Here is a 21311-nt window from a genome sequence, read left to right on the forward strand (position 1 = left end):
GAAGAAAGACGAAAAGAGTCGATTCCGAAAAGAAGCACTACGATATATAGCACCATTGCGAGATTTAGAGTGGGAGAAGAAAGCGGAGAGGAGGGAGTGAGGCGTCTTCAGCGCCCGCGTAGCCTGGGCCAGTATTAACAAAACAGTCCGTACCCAAGAGGATTTCAACTGGCGACAGCCAATCGAGATAGCGGATATGAGTAGGGAACGTGACCGGCTAATGACAGGGATTTGGTAGCAATAAAAAAACTCTAAATTGCTTTCTTTTTATGCGATTAGCATTCTTAGCCTACCTCAGCCTTAGCTGCGAGGATTCCAATCCACGTCCCACGGGTTCCTCCAGCACAGCAGCGCGACGCTCTAGCGCTATGCCACGAATACCCGAGAGAAGCAAGGGGCTGATTGTCAGTGTTAGCACACACACATCGGTGCAATATTTAAGGAGCGGCAATCTGAGAATCTTACATCTTACAGCGAATCTTACAACGGAACGTTTTAACAGGGGCGGAACACCCCACAATTCACTTGCTATGTTTTGCACAATAAAGTATTTCTCTCTCTTACTCGATGCGAAACGGGCGTCCGCGAGTGGTCATGACCATGTGGTGAGAAAGTTGCGTTAGCGCAGGCGGTGTTAGCGCAGCCGGTGTAATCGTTCCACAGAGACAACAGCGAATGTTTAGGTTGCGCGAAAACTCAAGTAGGATACTTAAAATGTTCATTGGCTGTTCACCTTTGTTATGGCAATTGTTAGCTCTAAGCAAGTGGCCAGATCACAACTATCCGTGAGCGCGTTAATACAATAAGCCTTCATCGTTTCTATTACTTCAGCGCAAAGAAAAATTTGGAGGACACTTAAGCTTCGCCTTTAAGAGTGGAACGTGATAGCATTGAAAGATCCCTGAATGCTTCTCACGCTTCCCGGCAACTGCAGCGTATGTATCCCTGATATTTACCGGGAAAAGCTCGCGGCGAACGGTATTCACGAGGGCGAGCTTTCTGGTAGAAACGCGGCCTCTTTCTCGGGCCGCGGTGCGACGGAGGCGAGCGTCATCTGGAAGCATTTCAAGGAAACGGGCGCGCCGCTCCGTAGCCTCCGAGATATTCACGCGCCAGCGAGCGCAAATGACGGACGCCGTGGCCGGTCTATGAATGGTAGAAACACTGAAAAAAGGGGTTTGTTTGAGTTTTCGGGCAACAGAATTACGTTTTCTCGTATATTCTAATTACAATCCGACGCTATCATGTCTGCAGGTTGTGTGTCAGTCATACTTTACGATCTTTCTACCTATTTTAGCTTGAGAAATTCAATTAGTTCAGTAACTTCATTGCGCCACATGGAGGGCTTGGGTGTGGATGGATCGCAAATCTTTTTGTCGGCACGACGTCCGGCGCTGGTCGCCGGACCCCGATGCCAGCACCGGATTTTCTGCTACACGGGATCCTTAACGCTGTCGCGTTAAAACTTGTGGAGCGTCGTTGTGTAAACCCCTTGCTTGCATCGCGCAGAGAAGCCTAGCCAGAGGCAACGCACGTGCCCGAACTGCTCTGAACTGAAGCTGCATACTACAATATGGCAATGGTTTCTGGTATTCACCAGTACCACCGTTACTATGTCAAGAATAAACGCCGCTCACGCCTCACTGCGTGCGATAAAATGGGGCCTCTTTGCAGAGCATATCGCTGTGAGAAATGCCCAGGATGTTGTTTTCCACCAACGTTTGGCTGCAGCACCCATATCGAATAAGGCAGCCAGCTTTTTCTTTGAGAGTTAGTGATGCAGCTGTTGGGAATCTATCACAGCGGTGCTCAACGCGGAGATACCTTTCTTTTGTGCGCCCGGAGTCGAATGAAATGTGATCATATCCGCAATAATAGACGCTAAGTATCTTGCAGGTCTCTCGTCGTTCGCCTGTGCGAAATACTCTTGCCGTTAGCCCCTAGGTCGGTACTTGAAGTACTCTTGAAGCACTCGCGCCGTTGGCCTGTACGTCAGTCAGACTGTCAATAGCTCGGCCGTTTCCAGCCACGCAGGCTAAAGCATTTTTTAGCCTGTGCAATGTTCGCTGCAGGGAAATGTGCGGCGGGAATTCTCACTGCAGTAGCTGGAGCGTTGATATGCAGTCCGATAATATCACGAACCCTTCAAGATTTCTGCGTCCAGGAGAAATGCTCAATGTGGGTCTAGTATTGTAGCCATGACAGTTATTCACGTTTACCTCTCTTCCTTTCTTTTATTGTTTCGCTCTCTACTACTACTACAGTTCCGACTTCTGAGCGAAGAGCACTGTCATCAGTGCCTCGCATAGTGTGTTTCACAGGTACTTGGAACACTTGAAACAGTCATGCTGAGCGTGTTTTTTCCTAACCTCCTTAACCACCTTGACGATCTACATAAGCAACTTCCGCCTTTTTTAAATCAGAGTACAGGTTAAAGAATGTGTGTAAGATTGTATAAGCAGAAAGTATGTCCAGTATTTCTCTATGTTTATTAAGCTTTCGCGTATCGAAAAATTCGAGATGACGTGCCTTGGAAGTTTGATCGGCATACGCTCTCCCGTAAAAGTATAAAAGCCACGGTCCCCAACGCTGGAGTGCACCACTTTCAGTACGTTGACTGTGTGCTCGCCGGCGCTGAAAGTGCCGTGAAGTTGGTCTCTAATAATGCTGCAAACAGAAACTGGCGGCGGTAGCCCCGCATACATGCGATGGTACGCCACTGCGACGAGAACGGTGGTCTTTGCGTTTGGGCCGTAAAAATTTAATTCTGGGATTTTACGTGCGAGTACCATTACATGATAATCAGGCACGCCGCAGTGGCGGGTTCCGGAATAATTTCGACCCCCTGAGATTCTTGAACGTGCATCCAGTGCACAAGAAAGGGGCGTTTTTGCATTTCGTCATCATCTAAATGCGGCCACCGCGGCGAGAATCTGATCAGGTGTCTTGCATAGCAGCGCAACGCCAAAGCCACAACGCCCCCACGGCAGGTCATTTTGGTGATAGAGCGTACACCGAGATATTAAAAAAGATTCGGCTATAGTATCTGTTAAAGCGTTTCTTCTGAAATGCGTGTGAGTTGGGAAAAACGGCAGTTAAATATGTCGTTTACCCATTTACATAATTAGAAAGCAATTACATGGATAGCTCTGATATCTCGCATAATACCAGAAAGCATAAGCAGCACAGATGTTCAGTTAATGAACTCGATCACTTGAGCCTTCGCTCCATACCAGTGTCCTCTCATACACTCTAAAAAAAGTTTATACCGTTGGGGTTGTATTTTGTTCCCAAACAATAATCGTCATCTGTATTGACCGCATTTCCCTTCTTTAACGCTGCCAGCCTGATACTTCCTAGTCACGAACGGCTTGCGCGTTATCACCTTGACACAGCCTTCTCGAGAAGAAAGGAGCGCTCCCGCCGTGGTTGCTCAGTGGCTATGGTGTTGGGCTGCTGAGCATGAGGTCGCGGGATCGAATCCCGGCCACGGCGGCCGCATTTCTATGGGGGCGAAATGCGAAAACACCCGTGTGCTTAGATTTAGGTGCACGTTAAAGAACCCCAGGTGGTCAAAATTTCCGGAGTCCTACACTACGGCGTGCCTCATAATCAGAAAGTGGTTTTGGCACGTAAAACCCCAAATATTATTATTAAGAAAGGAGCGAGCGCCGAGTTTCCAAGAGAGGCGACGCAAGCAAGGCAGATGACTATTTTTGGGGGACAAGATAAGCCACAAAGGGTGTAAACATATTTAGAGTGTATCAGACAGCTAGACAAGAAAATACAAAAGTATGCTCACGGCCAAGATTCCTATGCAGGCTCTACTACTGGTGGCACCAAATTGTAGATATCCGTCATGGGGCCTCAGAAGCTATAAAATTCTGCTGTTGAGTACAAGGTCGCGAGCGGGACTACTGGTAGCGACGACCTCATTCCTACAGGGTCGAAATGAAAGGGAGCAAAGCGGCCGCGTACATGAAGCTCAGGATCCTGTAGGTGTATAAAAAACTGTAAGTGCCAAAATTAATTCGAAGGCCTTCATTTCAGCGTCTCCTTTAACCGTTTGTAGCTTTCAGGCTTGAATACCAATACTAGTTTTGATCAGTCATTCACCTTGCTTGAGACTCCATCGACGTGACAAGAGAAGCCTTGGAACTCCGAAGTCGCTTTTCGGATAGACAACTCATGCTAGATATTAGGCGGTCGATACGACTTTGCTTTTTTTTTGTGCGCTAAATTTAGGTCAATGGGAAGGAAGGCTACATTAGGGCCGGCTCGTACAAGGCAGAGTTAAGATATTTAGGCTATTCCTTTCGCCATATGACACGCGCACGCACACTACAGATACGAAAATATGCTCAATATACAAGAATGCGTAAATGTAAACAAAACAAAAACTAAAGCTAACCGCTTTCCAGCCTGTTAGCAACTTGACCCCCTCCCCCAGTCCAGTGCGACCCATTTCCAGGCCCGTCTGAAACAACAGGCCAATATAGTTTGGTTCTGCCCGTCTCGCGTAGAGCATTGCCTGCCATGCATATGTTGGAGAAAATGCTCATGCGCTCCGAAGTTGGCTGCCAGGACCCACACCTGCTGAGACATCGAAAATAACCTATCCTTCTCGTATTCCTCAGCTCGGTTTTATTGTTTGTTGCATTTCTGTGCCACCATTTTGAACACTGGATCCGTAGCCAGCTTGAGGCAGAGAAGACATTCGTCAAAATTTACGGTTGTCTGGCAGGGTGTAAACACTATGGCCCGAACCGGCGGCATACAGAGAGTTCCATGATGAAAAAAAATAACACTGAAAATCACTCTCGGAGACTATGCAGCCAAGAGTAAGCAAAAAGGAGGGGCATTCCAGTTCTCCGGATTGTGAGTAGAATATACGGTTTTTCTTTTATCGCTTTAACTTGAGGAGTGGCTATTTCGAGACTGGCAACGCCGCTAGCCCCGAACGCCGTTATGGGCAAGCTTTTACGGCTGCAAGACACCGAGGTCTCGGAGGCCATCGGACGTGGTCGCCGCCACCGCTCGAACCTGTTTGAGATGCAGCGAGCGGTTTGGATCAACCCGCGTAGCTCAATGACGGTGGCACCTTCGAGAGGTCGCCTCCGAAAAGGTCGTTGCACGAGTGGCGAGGAGAGATTGGAGGACCTTCTTGAAAGGTCGGTATCGGTACGATCCTATATAATGTAAACGGCATCAAAATTCAGCGTTTCTTGTGTGCTTTCTTTGCACGAAGTGAGAAATCCTGCTGCGCTCATGAATGACGCCTTTGTTCAAGGGAGTTGAAGCTTACAGACCCTAACAAAAAATTTCTGGTAGTCGCATCGCCCGACGCCGAGTCGAATGGTCCATTCGAAGCTAGAAAGGGGGTGGGAAATTGTGAGCAGGCAAACCTTTTCTACTCTAGTCTTGAGTTGTTCACGTTGAACATTTGCTCTTCCGGATCAATCGAAGGAGCAGAACCATCCTTGTGGGTGGGTGACCTGTGAAACAGCACATGTGTGCCATCGATAAAAAGGCTGCCGATCTGCTCTGTAAAACACATTCACCGGACATCTTCAAGGGTTTTTTGATGCTAAGCACGCGTGTCTGCTACCTATTTACGACAATGTTCATTACTGCGAACGAGGAAACGGGCCTATCTTGTTCATTCGTTCATTCATTCATTCGTCCCCCTTTTGTTCGCACGGTCCGTAAAAGAAAGACAGAACTTAACCAAGCAGAGATTGAACCAGATGACGGTGTAAGCGCACTGACGATGGTGGCGAGACAACGACGGGAGGACGACAACGATGGTGATGCCCAGATGACACTTCGTTGACTAACAACTAAGGCAGCGATTCGGCAGTATTGTCAGCCTGTCAAGGCCACGTAGGAGGAGCTTGAAAACGTATCAACGAGTAGAGAGCTCATAACTATGATTCACAGTCATTGAGCAAAGCAATAAAGGAGTTACTAAGCTCCGGGCATATTTCTTTATGTTCCATTGGGCTTTTTTCTAATTAGCGCCAGCCAGCTTTGTGAAACACCGCTTTACGTCTCGAGCATGTTGCGTCATTTCACATAGGGCGCCCCTATTTTTATATATTTGATTGTAAAAGTTGCGCTGATCTTTAGAGGCGCCCGGCGATAACGTCAGATGTGGTCCACATATGATTGTTTACTAGGTAACCCTAACTCCTAACGACTGCAGCGCACCAACATGACCTGCCCCGCTTGCGATATATTTGGCACCTCTCAATATTTTCCGGAGTGTCAAAGCGAGTGCCAGTGCCGGTCGATTACTTGGCCTGACTACAATAAAATCTGACGTCAGTCGGATATTGGGGGCCGTATTTTGTAAGAATTCCCTTCCTGCCATCCTTTCTTTATCTCGTTTTCTTTTTTTTTCTTTTTACAGCGATAGCTTATATGGGCTCAGCCCCCTGATTGTTTTGATGGCCACCGCTGTCAGTCGCTAGACATTTCTGGGGTCTTACGTGCCAAAACCCTTCGCCGGGGGGATAATAAGGGTGGAGGAGAGGGGAAAGGCCGGCGTGGTCCCACGTTGTTTTATGCCGGGTATCAGGGGTGCACAGACATTACGGAAAGATAGAGGGGGCACGTGTTCGGTGTCCATCTCCTCCTTGACCCCCCCCCCCCTGTTTTTTTTCCTACGCTCCTCACTAGTTCCAAATGTAGGTCCCAACTACAGTGCCACCCCAGCCCGCAGCCTGTTTAGCCCACCTGCCTCCGCCCTAGTAAAGTGACGAGAGAAGAAGCAGGCACGCGCTGGAATAAGAGTGCGTGTGTCCGGCCAGAGAGAATTTTGGCGGTCGTAAAGTCGGGTGAGGGACTGAGGCTTGAGAGGTGTGGAGGGAGGACCTGGATCGGGGGGGTTGTGTGCGTGCTGGTCTGCAGCAATGTTGCTGCTCATAATGGCCTTGAACTGAATGTACGTTGACACAGATGGTCTTGCGATTAAGTGCATACATCGCTTCGTAGACTTACATTGGGAAATTTCTTTAACTCTTAAGTGAACATTAGGCAATCTAGATTTTTTCCAACGTAATCCGGCGGGATTGGGGCCACGGCTTCGTTAGCGGGACACGGCTTTGGTGGGAACCAGAATTACGAGGGACAGGAAGAATGAAAAAAAGAACAATCCTTAAAGACATGTAGCTTCGATTGCGTTTTCCTGGCAGCTGACCGAAGGCTTCAACTCCAAGAAAACACACTTCATGGAACTTTTAACATGCAAAAATTATTTCTCATTGACTGGCCTCCTTTACTAATGATGTGTTCACCGTCGCAATTGGTTGGCGATTGTTCTTACTACGATATCGTACACGAACATTATAATGTATACAGTCACTGATACCGAAATGAAAGCCAAATCCTGGACGACGTAGTACCAGGGTCTTTCAATACTTTTCTTCTGGTCAGGAACCTTTTTCGAAAGAAGTTTCGTATAGGGACAGAATGCGCCACGACAGGCGCTGACGTAACTGGGCGGGGTTTAGGCACCTCTGGCGTCCTTGAAGCCCTTAGGTTCAGTGAAAGTAGGGGGAAAATAAGCATCTCCGCAGTAGAGATTAGTAAGAGGCGAGATTGGAAGATTGGTGGAACAAAAGTAGGGAGACGGCAATCAAGCAAGGCGTGCAAAAACAAAATTCCCAATAGGGGTTCAGAAACTTTGGTCATGGGAATTCTTCGTGGAGTGTTTTTTCCCGTTTCTTTTTCTTTAACAAAGGGAGGACATTAGGCAATATAATGACAAGAGCTTGGTGGTGCAACCACCAAGATCTCCAAAGGGGACGCTCATAGCATTCATCCATCCATTGTGCCAATAAATGGTCATCTAAAGAGGATGCCAATAAATCATCATCGTCGTTTTCATCATCATGGTATAGGCTGTCGGTTTTAGCTGTCGGTTTTAGCTGTCGGTTTAAGGTCCGCTGGCCTCCTTGGAGCACGTGGGTGCAGGGATAACAGGGGGAAAGTAAACATGTCTGCTGTAAAGCTTAGTAAAAGCAGAGTGAAGGTTTGGGGGCAGTAAAGTGGGGAGACCACAAAATACGGAGGCGTACATAACAAAGTTCGCAACAGTTGTCCAGAAAGTTTGACGCTAGGAATTTTTTGTCTGTTAAAAAATATAGTTGAGATATTAGCCAAAATAAGTAAAAGAGATTTGTGGCGCCACCCCCCGCCCTGTTTAAGGGGACGCTCGCAGCATTCAGCCATAATTAATACGACCAGATCCATTACGGGCATAGGTAGCGGTACAGGGTAGATAGAGAAGTTTTGAGGAAACGAAAAAAAGATTACGAACACGTGTACAAATATACTGGAATGAAAAGCATAGCGAGATATTGTAGCGCGAAGGCACAATTTCAAAGCAGAGGCCCAGACACACGTTACAGCAACTTTGTAATTGCGCCTTCGCGACAGAATATGTCGTTAAGCAAACACTAACTAGCCCAAAATTGCATCTGCTGAATGAAAGGAATGTATAACATTCTTGATTAACTTAAGCAGGCTAAGTGACTATTTTTCATCTCCCCGTTTCAAAGGAGATGCCACTAAATCATCGTCATTATCATGATCGGGGAGGCGCGATTAAGAAAATTTTCTCACCGGGAAAGGTGTCTCATACATTTATTTCAGCATGTTTGCCAAATGAACATGCAACAGGAACTTTAGGTTAAATAATTGAGCATGGAATTTATTAACGCGATAGCGATAAAGGCCCCCGTTCTGCAGAAAATCTGGCGGCGATGTCCGGCGTTCCGCGTGCAGTGTCGACCATCGTTTCGGAAATAATAATTCCGAACCACGCATGCCCAACCACGCAAGCCCTCCGTGTAGCAGAAAGAAGTTGCTGAACTGAGTGAATTTCTGAAAGTAAAATGCGTCAGAAAAATCGTAAAGGACGACTTACACGCAACCTACAGACATGGCAGCGTCGGATAGTAACTCGAATATACGAGAAAACATAATTCTGTTACGCGGAAACTCAAGCACAAACACCTTTTAACGCGATACCGTTTTCCTGCTACTGTTTCAGGTATGTCTTAGTAGGAGCGGCGCAGCCCCTTCGGTTCCTTGCACACCGTCAGAAAAAGAAACACAAAGCTTTCATGCATAGCGTTCGCTGCCAGCGTTTCCCGGTAAACATTACGGCTACATAAGCTGCAGTTGTCGGGAAGCGAGAGAAGCGCTCAGAGCTCTTTGAACGCTATCGCGTTCTACTCTTAAAGGCGAAGCTTTAGCGTCCTCAAAATTTTTCTGCATAAATTATGCACTACTCCAATGTAACGGACGTGGCCCGCCAAGTCGCGTTAATCGCGCGAAATGTTTCGATCAGCCCTGTCGCGCGATAGCCGTCCACTGCGTCCTTCCACCTAATTGTTCATTTCTTACGGAATGTCACCGAGCTCCCGTATATGCGAAAGCCAAGTACTTCTGCACGAGCCGGAGCGACACATAAAGAGCGCGTGCCCGTTCTATGAAGTGTATGCACGGCTTGCATATTAAAATTCTTACTTTCAGTCGGAAGAATTATTTGTGTACATTCATTCATAGATGGCGTTGAACGTCCTGAAAGAGGACTACGAGAGACCGCCTTCAGTGAGGGTGTCGGAGCCCGTTTATCAGCAGAACGGCATAGCCGCTGAGCCACTACGGCAGATAAAGAACGTTGTAGCAGCGAACCAGATGAAGCTGATGGTTAGGAGGAAATAAACTCGCTTATCAACAGAAGGGTGTATCCACTGAGCCATTACCGTGGATAAAGAATGGCGTAGCCGTAAACCAGATAAAGGTGGCGGTTCAAAGGAAATAAACCCGCTTATCAGAAGAACGGTGTAGCCACAGAGCCAATATGGCGGATAACAAAAGTTGCAGCAGTAAACCAGACGAAACTGACGGCTAGAAGGAATTAACCCCGCTTATCAGCAATGCGGCGTAGCCACGGAGCCACTGCAGCGGATAAAGAACGGTGTAGCAGTAAACCAGGCGAAGCTGGTAGTTAGAAAGAAATAAACTCGCATATCAGCAGAACGGCATAGCATAGCCACTGAGCCAATATAGCGGATAACGAAAGTTGTAGCAGTAAACCAGACGAAACTGACGGTTAGAAGGAAATAAACCCGGTTATCAGCAGAATGGTGTAGCCACTAAGCCATTACCACGGAAAAAATAGGGGAAACAGTAAACCAGATGAAGCTGGAGGTTCCAAGGAAATAAACCCGCTTATCAGAAGAATGGCGTAGCCACTGAGCCACTGTGGCGGATAAAGAACGGTGTAGCAGTAAACCAGACGAAGCTGCCGGTTAAAAGGGAAAAAAACCTTATCAGCAGAGCTTCGTAGCCATTGAGCCACTACGGCGGATAAAGAACGGTGTAGCAGTAAACCAGACGAAGCTGATGGCTAGAAGGAAATAAACCCGCTTATTATCAGCAGAACGGCATAGCCACTGAGCCAATATGGTGGATAACGAAAGTTGTAGCAGAAACCAGACGAAACTGACGATTAGAAGAAAATAAACCCGGTTATCAGCAGAATGGTGTAGCCATCGAGCCATTACCGCGGATAAAAAATGACGTAGCAGTAAACCAGATGAAGCTGGAGGTTCCAAGGAAATAAACCCACTCATCAGCAGAACGGAGTAGCCACTGAGACAATATGGCGGATAACGAAAGTTGTAGCATTAAACCAGACGAAGCTGATGGCTAGAAGGAAATAAACCCGCTTATCAGCAGAACGGCATAGCCACTGAGCCAATATGGCGGATAACGAAAGTTGTAGCAGAAACCAGACGAAACTGACGGTTAGAAGAAAATAAACCCGGTTATCAGCAGAATGGTGTAGCCATCAAGCCATTACCGCGGATAAAAAATGGCGTAGCAGTAAACCAGATGAAGCTGGAGGTTCCAAATAAATAAACCCGATTATCAGCAGAACGGCGTAGCCTCTGAGCTACTATGGCGGATAAAGAACGTCGGAACAGTAAACCAGACGAAGCTGACTGTTACAAGGAAATGAACCTTAGCTGATTCATCTTCTTTAGTTGGAAACTCAGGCGCGGTATGAAAAAAATATCTTAAAACTCTTGGGCTAAGAATTAGGATCTGTGCTCTTGTAGAACAGTCTGTTTGCTTAACGAAAAGGCAGTGGTTGCCATCTCCAAGCTCTTATTAGATGACAAATGCGAACAGTTATCCTGTCAATGGACGATGCCATGTCACCGAACGAGGCTGTTCTTTCTGCTAAGAATTTAGCTCAAAGCCTATGGGCCTTGATTAATCCTCAGAATGGCGTCCGCTTTAAGTTTTGATAACTCACATTGCAACGACACATTTCCGTTTACTGTGCACACATGTGGGGCGCTATAACGGGAAGCTATTGCAAACTTCTCTATTCCAATTCTGGAATCAGCCCTCCAAAATTGGCCAAAAAATTTTCGGGCCACCCCCACTTCGCCTGTCTCTCGCGCAACGTCACGAAAACCGCGAAAACCGCTATCTGATATGGTGCATGCACACTGATTATGCATGATTAGATCGATCGAAAGAAAAATAACTATTTCTCATTCGACGTCTTTTTCACCGTATTACTCTGCCATTGATCAAACGTTTTCGGGCTGCGCCCACTTTGCCTGTCTATCAGGCGACGTCGCAAAACCACAAAAACCTATAGCGTCGAAGTGACGTGTACGCATTAAAGACGCATTAATATGCCCAACAAAACTGAATTTTTTTTTTTCTGAATAGCCGGAGGCTGCCCCGTTCCGAAAGCAATAGAAGATGGCTGCTCACCGATTGCTCAGGAACTGGCTATTGGGAGCGGCCGCGGAGCATATATTTATTTGCATATAATAAATACTTTTCCGCGGCACTATAAAGCTATCGAACCCTTTAGCAAGTATTCTACGTCACTCTGCCAACTATAATTTGCTAAGGATCCGTTCTGGCGTTATTTTTAACGTTACATCGAACGCCGCCGCTATTTTCGACCAGGCACCGCAAGATAAGTAAATAAAAGCGGACCAATCGCAGACGCCGGCATCACCCTCTTCAGCCGGTTATCTACTTTCACTGTGCTGTCTCGTCCTCATCGAATCCCTCTCCGCTTGAGCGTGCTCCTCGCCTCTTGCCAGCCAGTTCGATAAGGAAATCTGCTCAATGTAGGCAATGCTATTCGCTCTGAAAGCAAAAAAAAGAAAAGTGATATCCTGTAAATGAGGAGCGCGCTTGAATGGGCTTTTCAAATAACGCTGCTGGTTACGGCCCGGTGCTTGCGTCGTCAGGTGGTTACGTGAATTTGACGTCAGGAGATTGGAATAAAAACAGATTCGAATAGCTTCACGTTATAGGGCCCCTGCACGAATGACATGTTCAGCCTCAAAATATTTTTCAGTTATACTAACGCGTTTCTAGTCCCTTGCCTTGGAACGGCTCCCTTCCTCATTTGTCTCGTAAGTTTGCGACGGTAAGCAGACAAAACATGGTTACTTTTTCGTCGCCAACGGTGTGAATCGGCGCCATCGCTGTTGGCGCCGCCGTCAGCTTCTTTCTGCTTTCACGATGTCGACGTGCATGTGCGGCCCAAGCGTGGACAGTTAAAATGTCCCCAGAGTCGCGTGAGTTGCGCTGTGCGTTTGGCTACGAAAACGAGGAAGCCAAGTGGACGCGAACACCAGGCTCCACTCAATCGACTCTGCAGCGGAGCCAAGGCAGCGTTCCACCTCCCAATGCCGGCACGGGCATGGGGAGCACAAACACTAGCGTTCCTGCTGAGCAGCTGCGTGCGTATACCACACCGTACGCGGTGCATGAGTTGGTGCGAGCGGAACGGACTGAAACACCTTATTCTACAAACGCTGGCCGTTTTCCTCCGGTATCACTTCGTGCGCCATCGCAGTGAGACAGACAAGTGTCCTCATCACGCCCGCGTTGTGAGATGCCGAATAGCAGCTTGGTATTTGCTGCCCAGGCCCCTTCGCCTCACGTGCTGCGTCTCTCGAACATGTCGCTTCCGCGTATTCTTCCAACACTGTGTGGGCAGCTTCTGCGCATCGCTAAATCTTGCTGTCGTTTTCACTGCTTCGCTATTCGGGCGGAACAGCACATTTATGTTTTATCACGATATCAGTTATGTGGGCACTCCAAGACAATTTTTGCCGTCTGCGCCGTCGTGAGCTTCCGTATAGGTTTAGGTATATGTATGCTGTATCCCACGCCATGCTATATGACGTGTGCTATATGCGGGTTATATTGCCACACCATTGTATCCCTGAAGTTGCTCATACCAGGTGTTACATTCTTGACAAAATTATTCATAGGAACTTTGAGAATGGCAGCCCCCAAACAAATGGCATTAAACAAAACATCGACAGCGCATGCCGTTTCTTAAATCTCATCAGGCTTGAATGTTAAAAGTGCGAAACAATAACAGAGCTCAAACCAGCAAATGATGTAAATTTATTGGCGCAGCTGTGCACAATCTCGGGGATCGGCTCACAAAAGAGGTTTGAATCACACCCGATACGGAAAATGGCGGTAAAGTAGCTGAGAAATACCGTGGCTTTAATAAATAAACATAAATGAAATTGTTCGATGGCAGGTGTCAAACAGAGGACCCCTAGCACAACTGCTCATTTTTACTTAGTCAGCTTGTGTTTATTTCAGTGCATTCGGCCACAACAGCTGCGAATCTTAGACTTCGTATAATACTCAAAGATGTTATTGTCGCATTTATTGCTTCACCCTTATATAGCGCAGCTTTGAAAGAAATTCACGTGGAGCTATTGCTCACATAAGCGGATCGTATAATTCTCTACCAGGCACATCCTTCTCTCATGAGCAGTCATCTACACGAGCTTTAGATTTTACTTCACTTTCACTCTGGAAAGCGGAATGCGAGATCATCCGACGACCGCGCTTTTGGATCCATTATACTCCGTTCCATACATAGCAGTCAGCGCTGTGGAGGCTAGAGAGACTTCTTGCAGTGGGCTTCGTTCGCACTTAAATATAGTTCGATGTATGTTTTTTTATTTTTTACTGCAGTTGTGCGCAACTGTTGTTTATATAGGCTCAGTACTGAATGAGTAAAGTTTTAATGCTCAGAAACAAACACGCTGCGGTATACGGCTGCTAATGCGTTGCCGCAGATCATTTTTATTTTGTTGTCTTTTTTTTCGGGTTTTTTATTTGCAAGCCGTCGCGAGGAGCCTCACGTGCATGCTCGCGCGAGCGAGCGCTGTTGGCGAGCAGCGAAGCATGGACGGAACCACCGCGGAGGGATCACTTTCCTTGGCCGAAGTTCTTGCGTAGCTTCCACAGCGTTGACTGCTATGTACGGAACGGGGTACAGGTGCTCCTCATCCGAACTAGCTTTTCCCAGACCACAAACCTAAAGAGGGAGAGTACAAGCATCAGCTCTATATTTAGAATAGCACGACATATTCAACACAGGCTACAGAGGGATGGCTTAAAGCTTAAGCGGCTTAAAGCGGTTTACAACTTGCGGAGGCTTGAACGGCTTTCCGTCATTCTTTTTCATTCGCTGTTGCGTTAGGTATCTGTTTTATCCCTGCTTCTTTTAAATCCTGTTATAGACGGTATTCTACCTAAAGGACAAGCGCTTTCGGCATACCTCCTGCCACGATATTTTTCTGCTCAGTCGCGGCCGCCTTGCACTCTACATCAGGCACTGTAGATAACCCTTTCCTCTATTTGCTTCTGTTCTGTGTTGGTTCTTCCTTAATATGCTGGGCTACTTGTGCTCCTAACGAGAAAAAAAATGGTGCTGCATCAGTTAGTTCTTCCACACCGAACTTTGCCCGGGCTAGCCTCGGCAACAGACGGGCGAAGCAGGGTTCATGTCGATTGTTCAAACTGCGAGGGCCGTCTTCTGTGGAGGCTCATCAAGCAGCCACGTAATCCACTGGCCGAGGAGAACCCCGTGCTTCTCGCCCAGCCCGTGCGTATATACTAAATCTCAGCTACCCATGCACCACTCATGTGGGTGCCATAATCATATACACCCCTTTGCGTTTCCCAGTCCACACGAAGCTCACCGTAAATTGCCTGAATTCAAGAGCTTTTGTTTTCTTGACATGAATAATCGACATCGCTGCCTCCTTTGTATCACTCGCTTCTTGCAAAGGCGCAGAAATTACATTCCTCAAAGTACAATGCTGCCCTGCTGAATAAAAGCAAGGGGCAGGGATGGCTGGAGGAGGGGGTGCATTTCAGAGGCTCGAAATTGGGGCAAATCAGTACTGCCACTACAAGAAGGGCTCGGTGGGACAAAAACTTATTAACAGTATTCTGCCCCCATACAATGTATATTCGTGAGCCTTCCACAAGGATGAAAGCAGGAAAGTATAAAGCATGTAAGAAAGAAAGAAAGAAAGAATGAAAGACAGTATACAACTAGCGCAGCGTATATCAGGCGCTGAGAAAGTCTCAAGGGCCAAACTGTATTATCAAAGGACGGGAAGCCCCAATGAGGGCGCCGAAAATCTCTACGCTGAATAATCCACAGCTTTGGCCGAAGGCGTGTTTAAGGCACCCATTAAATAGTGGGATTGGGCTGACGAATGGTAGAAGGTAACGGGGATTAATTCTTCATTAATGGAAATTAGGAACAAAAAGCGGTCTCGTAATGGATCACTATAGTAAACCTAACCTAAAGACTATGTTCCTATTAGCTTGCACACACTATAGCCGCTTTGTTGGGAAACATCAAATGTAAAAACGTGTTATAGACTCTATAGAAGGACAATTAGGGTTTGCAAATATAACACTTTTAGGGCAGTTCGCGAAAACTACCGGTAAGAGAAAAATGTTGCGTTTAATGTCTCAACGCAAGCTAGTAAAAAAGTTAATGGGATGTTTACCTGGCCGAGTGTGAATTGCAAATTCATAGAACTTTCAGCGCAATATTTACATACGCGGACGGAACGTGGCTAGAACGTAGACGGACAAGAAAGACGAAGTGAGAAACAATTTAAATGCGAATTTCTGTTGTGTGATTTGTTGGTCAGAACCGACTTGACGCCTTTTCTGTTTGATTTCGAAGCATGACTATACGTGGGCTTCCAGGAACTGTCAAGTAGTGTTTCTTAATAATATCGTACAAACTTTATATTTAAAAAATCCCCTTTTAGCAATTACAAGCAGAATGTCACAGCAACGCAGCGACTAGTTGGGTGATAGCGAGCCTTTATACGCATGGTCAGTGACGTCATTTTGATGTAGTGGGGAAGTTCGGCAGCCGATATTCGGGCGTATCGGAGCTGATAAAAAAGTGTGTCCCAAGTACTCAGTAAGCGGCGTTGCGATTGTGTTAGCGAAAACTATTGCCGGATGAATTCTATCAGGTTATTCGGCGGTCAGATAATGGGCGGCCTATTTTCCAGAGTTTTCGAACAGCAGGTCTCGAGAACTTCACATACTATTGCAGAGGAGGAACTCCTTAGCATTTTGTTTGCCATTACGTATGCATGCCATGCAAATGTGCAGGCTTTAAGTCTACGGCAGAAGTTGCTAGCATGGTCAAGCAATAAACGCTAATAATTTCGTTAAACCAGTTTGTGAAGTGGGCGGGGTACGATAGAAGTTCTTAATTTGAGGTGATAAGGTGCCGTAAGCTGTGCTTATCCGTTAAGTCATAAACTTATGCTTCGAAAATATTCAGCAATTTGGTCTGAAGAAGTGTGAAAATCTTTGGAGTGCAATGAAAAGTGATATAACAGTGTTAGTGGCATCAAATTGAGCTTTCTCACAATTACGCTGCACTTCTTAGTTGCTTCTCCAAAGAGCTAGAGCAATAGTAAAAAATGAAACAGAAAATATCAACAAATCGTGGTCGTCGATGCCGCGCAAATGTATACGGTGGCAGGTATAGACGGTCGCGGGGGTCAAGACTAAGTCAACTGCATTACCAACAATAAACAATACTAAGACAGGTTGCTGTATTAATTCCACCAGTGGCACTCGTGGCCTGGGATGGTCTCCCTTGATTAAGGGAGATAAGTCAGAGCAGAATTTCTACAGAAAGGGTTTCCTGTGAAAAAAAAAACGCTACGGTGAGGCCTTGCACAATACGTTCGGAGATGCACGCTGTTTCATAGCAGCACATTCTACGAATATAACTACAAAGATACCATATAATGACATCATCGCAAAGTTTTTTAGGCAATGTTGATAGCAAAGAAGTGAACTATAACACGTGTCTATAATGACTTCCGTAAGATAGAGTGGTAGTAGTGCCATTAGGACGACTAAAAATTGAACAAGTTAGGGGGATGAAGATTACTGAAAGGCAGGCGCGCAAACACGGAGACAACAACGAACAGGACAACCCAAACACCGACTATCAGTCTGAAAGGTCGCGGCGGAAAAGAAGACGCAAAAATTGAACTGCGCATGCCCAAGGGAAGGCGGCTCCAGCCCGTCTTTCATGAACACGTGTAGGCACTCGGGAAAGATAAGTGCTTAGGGATGACAGCTTTCTTTGCGCAAGATAATCGGGAGCTGACTTACGCACGTGCTGCCGCTATTAATGATATGCCCCGCTTCAACCATTAAGTGCACTTCATTCCCATCTCTGAACAGAACTACACTGCCTGCAAACTAACGAGTATGCACTCGCAATCGCGACGATCTAATGAAATGTCAGACGGTGCTCTAGTGGTCAGCGAACGTTTACGTTTAATTAATGTCTGGCTGATGGAACGCCTTGTCAGCCCCACTTTAATGCGACCCAAGCTCAAAGCAACTTTATAAACAACGCCCGTACGGCATTCTGCGAACTTGTTGGTATTAGTAGCAATGCCCACAGCATTTAGAGATTGTTTTTAACAATTGTTTATTAAATTGTGGGGTTTTACGAGCCAAAACCACGATATGATTATAAGGCACGCCGAGATTGTTATTAAGCCCAGTGCGCTAGCAATATAATGTCTTTTGAAATTGCAAGCATGTGAACTATCTGTGGCGCTCAGTTCCGTAGCATCTGTACGCAGCTAAGTGACAGACAGACAGACAGACAGACAGACAGACAGACAGACAGACAGACAGACAGACAGACAGACAGACAGACAGACAGACAGACAGACAGACAGACAGATGGACGGACGGACGGACGGACGGTCGGACGGACGGACGGACGGACGGACGGACGGACGGACGGACGGACGGACGGACAGACAGACAGACAGACAGACAGACAGAAAGACAGACAGAGGACTTTAATTACAAGGTCCTGAGAAGCTTTGCTATAGGGCAGAGCTGCGGGTCGTTCCCACGTAGGGACTGGTAGGCCGAGCCTAACCGCCGCATCGTGGGCTCTCTGGGCAGCCCAGGTTTGACGTGATAGTTCTGAGCTCTGGATGGCGGAACTCCATTCTTCTTCTGTGATGCGATTGGGTCCCTGTAACGAGGGGCATCGCCAGAGCATGTGTACGAAATTGCTAACAGCCCCACAATCGGGGCAAGTAGAGCTTAAAGCCTCTGGAGTGATCGAGGGGAAAAAGGGCCAGGTTCGGATAGGACTTAGTCTGAAGCATGCGTAAAGTGGACGCCAGAGGTCTAGCCAGTTTGCTGTGAGGAGGAGGATAAGTCCTCCTACCCAGGTGATAGTGCGTAGTAATTTCGCTGAAATTAGTGAGAGTGTCCCGAAACTCGAGAACCCCGGAGTCTGAGCTCGATCCTGCTCCCGCGCGGTGGGTTAGTGCACGCGTTTGGGAGTGGGCGATGTCATTGAGATTGGGAAACGAGTCAAGCTGGGGGTCGATGTGAGCCGGAAACCACGTGATGGTGTGCGGAGAGATTATTTTATTCTTGAGAATCTTGTGAGCCTCCTCAGCGATGGATCCTGAATCGAAAGCCCTGAACGCCGATCTCGAATCAGTGAAAATTTGTGATCTGCTGTTGTCTAGGAGTGCTATAGCAACTGCGACCTGCTCCGCTCTGGTAGGTGTTGAGCACTTCAGGGAAGCCGCATTGACTATCTGTCCGTTGTGATTAACGAGGGCAATGGCGAAGTTAGATGACTGTCCATATTGGGCTGCGTCGACAAAACATGCCGAGTAGGGATCGTCCTTGGTACGCTTGAGGAGGGGGAGGGCTATTGCCCTGCGTCTGCCTACGTTGTTTTTAGGATTAAGATTGCGGGGAAACGGTGAAACTCGTATGTTGTTCCTTTGATCTGCTGAAATTTCATATTTCCGCTCTTCCATGAGGATAGGGTTGATCTCAAGAACCACCAGGATCTTCTTTCCAGCTGGGCTACAGGATAGACGGGCCAGTTGGGCTGACTCCTGGGCCTCGATTATCTCGTTCAATGTGTTGTGCACTCCTAGTTGCATAAGGAGATCTGTGGTCGCCCGTAACGGAATGCCTAGTACTTTTTTATACTTTTTCTGATGAGCCTGTTTAATCGTTTCTTCTCGGAGTTATACCAGTTGTGCATGGCTGCCACATAATCTATATGACTCATGAGGAAGGCGTGGAACAACCTGAGTAGGCTGTCTTCCTTTAAGCCTCCACGCCTATTCGAGACTCTGTTGATAAGTCTGATCATGTTCTCAGTCTTGGCTTTGAGCTTGTTGAGCGTCGTATTGTTACTGCCATTGGATTCGATGAACATGCCAAGGACCCGAATGATGTATACTCTGGGGATGGTACAGCCGCTTTTAGTGTGGAGGTTGATGTTTATTTCTGACAACGGTTTCCAGCCTCTAGGTTTGGGACCTCTCCTGACAGGCCTGTAGAGGAGGAGCTCAGACTTGCTTGGGGAGCATCTAAGCACCGTATTTTCCAGGTACATCTGTGTTTGATCTACAGCCTCCTGTAAGGCTAATTCAACAACTTGTTCGCTTCCTCAGGTGCACCAGATTGTGATGTCATCAGCGTAGAGCGCATGATTGATCCCTTCTATGTTGGAGAGCCTTTGTGATAGTTTCTTCATGGCGATGTCAACGCAAGATGTCATGAAGCTCATCAAGTGTCAAATCATTGACAGCACCACAAGAGATATAAGAGGCATCCTAGGCTTAGACCTGGAGAAGGCCTTTGACAATGTATCCCATGCTCACATTCTGAACTCCATCTCGGAGCTCAATTTGGGAGACGCCTTCCACAAATACATAAGCTCGTTCCTACGGGATCGCAATGCCACGCTCAAAATCGGTGACTTCAAGTCCGAAAATTTCAGTTTGGGCCCCAAAGGCACGCCACAAGGAGCGGTAGTCTCACCACAGCTAAGTGACAAGCGTTTTAAAATACCTCATGATCATGCTCATGCAGAAAATTTATTTCTATAAGGGAAAATATTTTGCCTGTGCGTATATTAGACTACAGTTTCTTCTCATGGAGCCTCTTAGTATTATTAAAGAAAGCGCACATTTAAGATGGTGAAGATTGTGAGCTCGGGCGAGAACGCATCTATATTTTCTACGTTCAAGCATGGGGAAGCAGTATGATTACCTTGTGCGTCCTCCAAGTCCACACAACCACCGCCTACGCTGGTGGCGCGATAAGCTATGTTTTTTTTTCTAGTTTTCATCAGAGACAGCTGCGACATTTTTACTCTCAACCGGTTCCAATTGCCTCTGGCTTTACCTGAAGGGCCAACCGAATAGCAGGTAAACATTCAGATAGTAATACAGCTTTGAAAGTGGGATAGCCAGAGGTTTGCTGAGCTGCTGTGTTCATGTTGTGTAGTCATTGTCGCCAGTGCTCGACGCGCAAGGCCGAAATAACCAACATACGGTTACGCAACGCAGTGCTATACGAGCAGTGTGAAAGACATTTCTGCATTTTTTTGTTTTCTTTTTTGTGACTGTGTTCGCGAAATGCGCCTGTGCCGACTTAGCTTACATAATTTTACGCGCGTGTCACAAGTATAGCGCTGTACTTACTTGTACAGCACTTGTACTTCTAATACCGGCACCCGTGATAACACCATAGCAAGAATTTGCTGCCTATTCAGAAAGCATCAGTATACTTCAAGCATTAATAATCAACCAATAAATAAAGAAAATGGGCAAAGGGGACACGCTGTAACACTGCTTTTTTTAAATACCCGTTCACTTTGAGGTCTCCGAAATCATCTGACAAGCGCTAGACACGGTTGATATCACTCAAATTATGTTCTCCGAAGCTGTTTGCAAGCATTAAGGAGAATGTATCTTTAACATATAGTGAACAAGCTAACTTTACTGTTCAGCCGTAATTTTCTGCGTCGTCTTGAGGTCCGTGCCGCAATATGCATGGCCTTGCACATCACGGTGCCGCACAAT

The 21311-nt window shown here is 46.8% G+C and overlaps 1 protein-coding gene across 2 annotated transcripts in view; it reads left to right on the top strand.

Moving 5' to 3' along the window:
* The window catches only part of LOC142588625 (uncharacterized protein CG3556), a 148128-nt gene that overhangs the window by 94454 nt on the left and 32363 nt on the right, over window positions 1-21311 (top strand). The gene's annotated exons all lie outside the window — the stretch shown is intronic.

The sequence above is a fragment of the Dermacentor variabilis genome, chromosome 1, assembly GCF_050947875.1.
Source record: "Dermacentor variabilis isolate Ectoservices chromosome 1, ASM5094787v1, whole genome shotgun sequence".
NCBI classification, from domain to species: Eukaryota; Metazoa; Arthropoda; class Arachnida; order Ixodida; family Ixodidae; genus Dermacentor; species Dermacentor variabilis.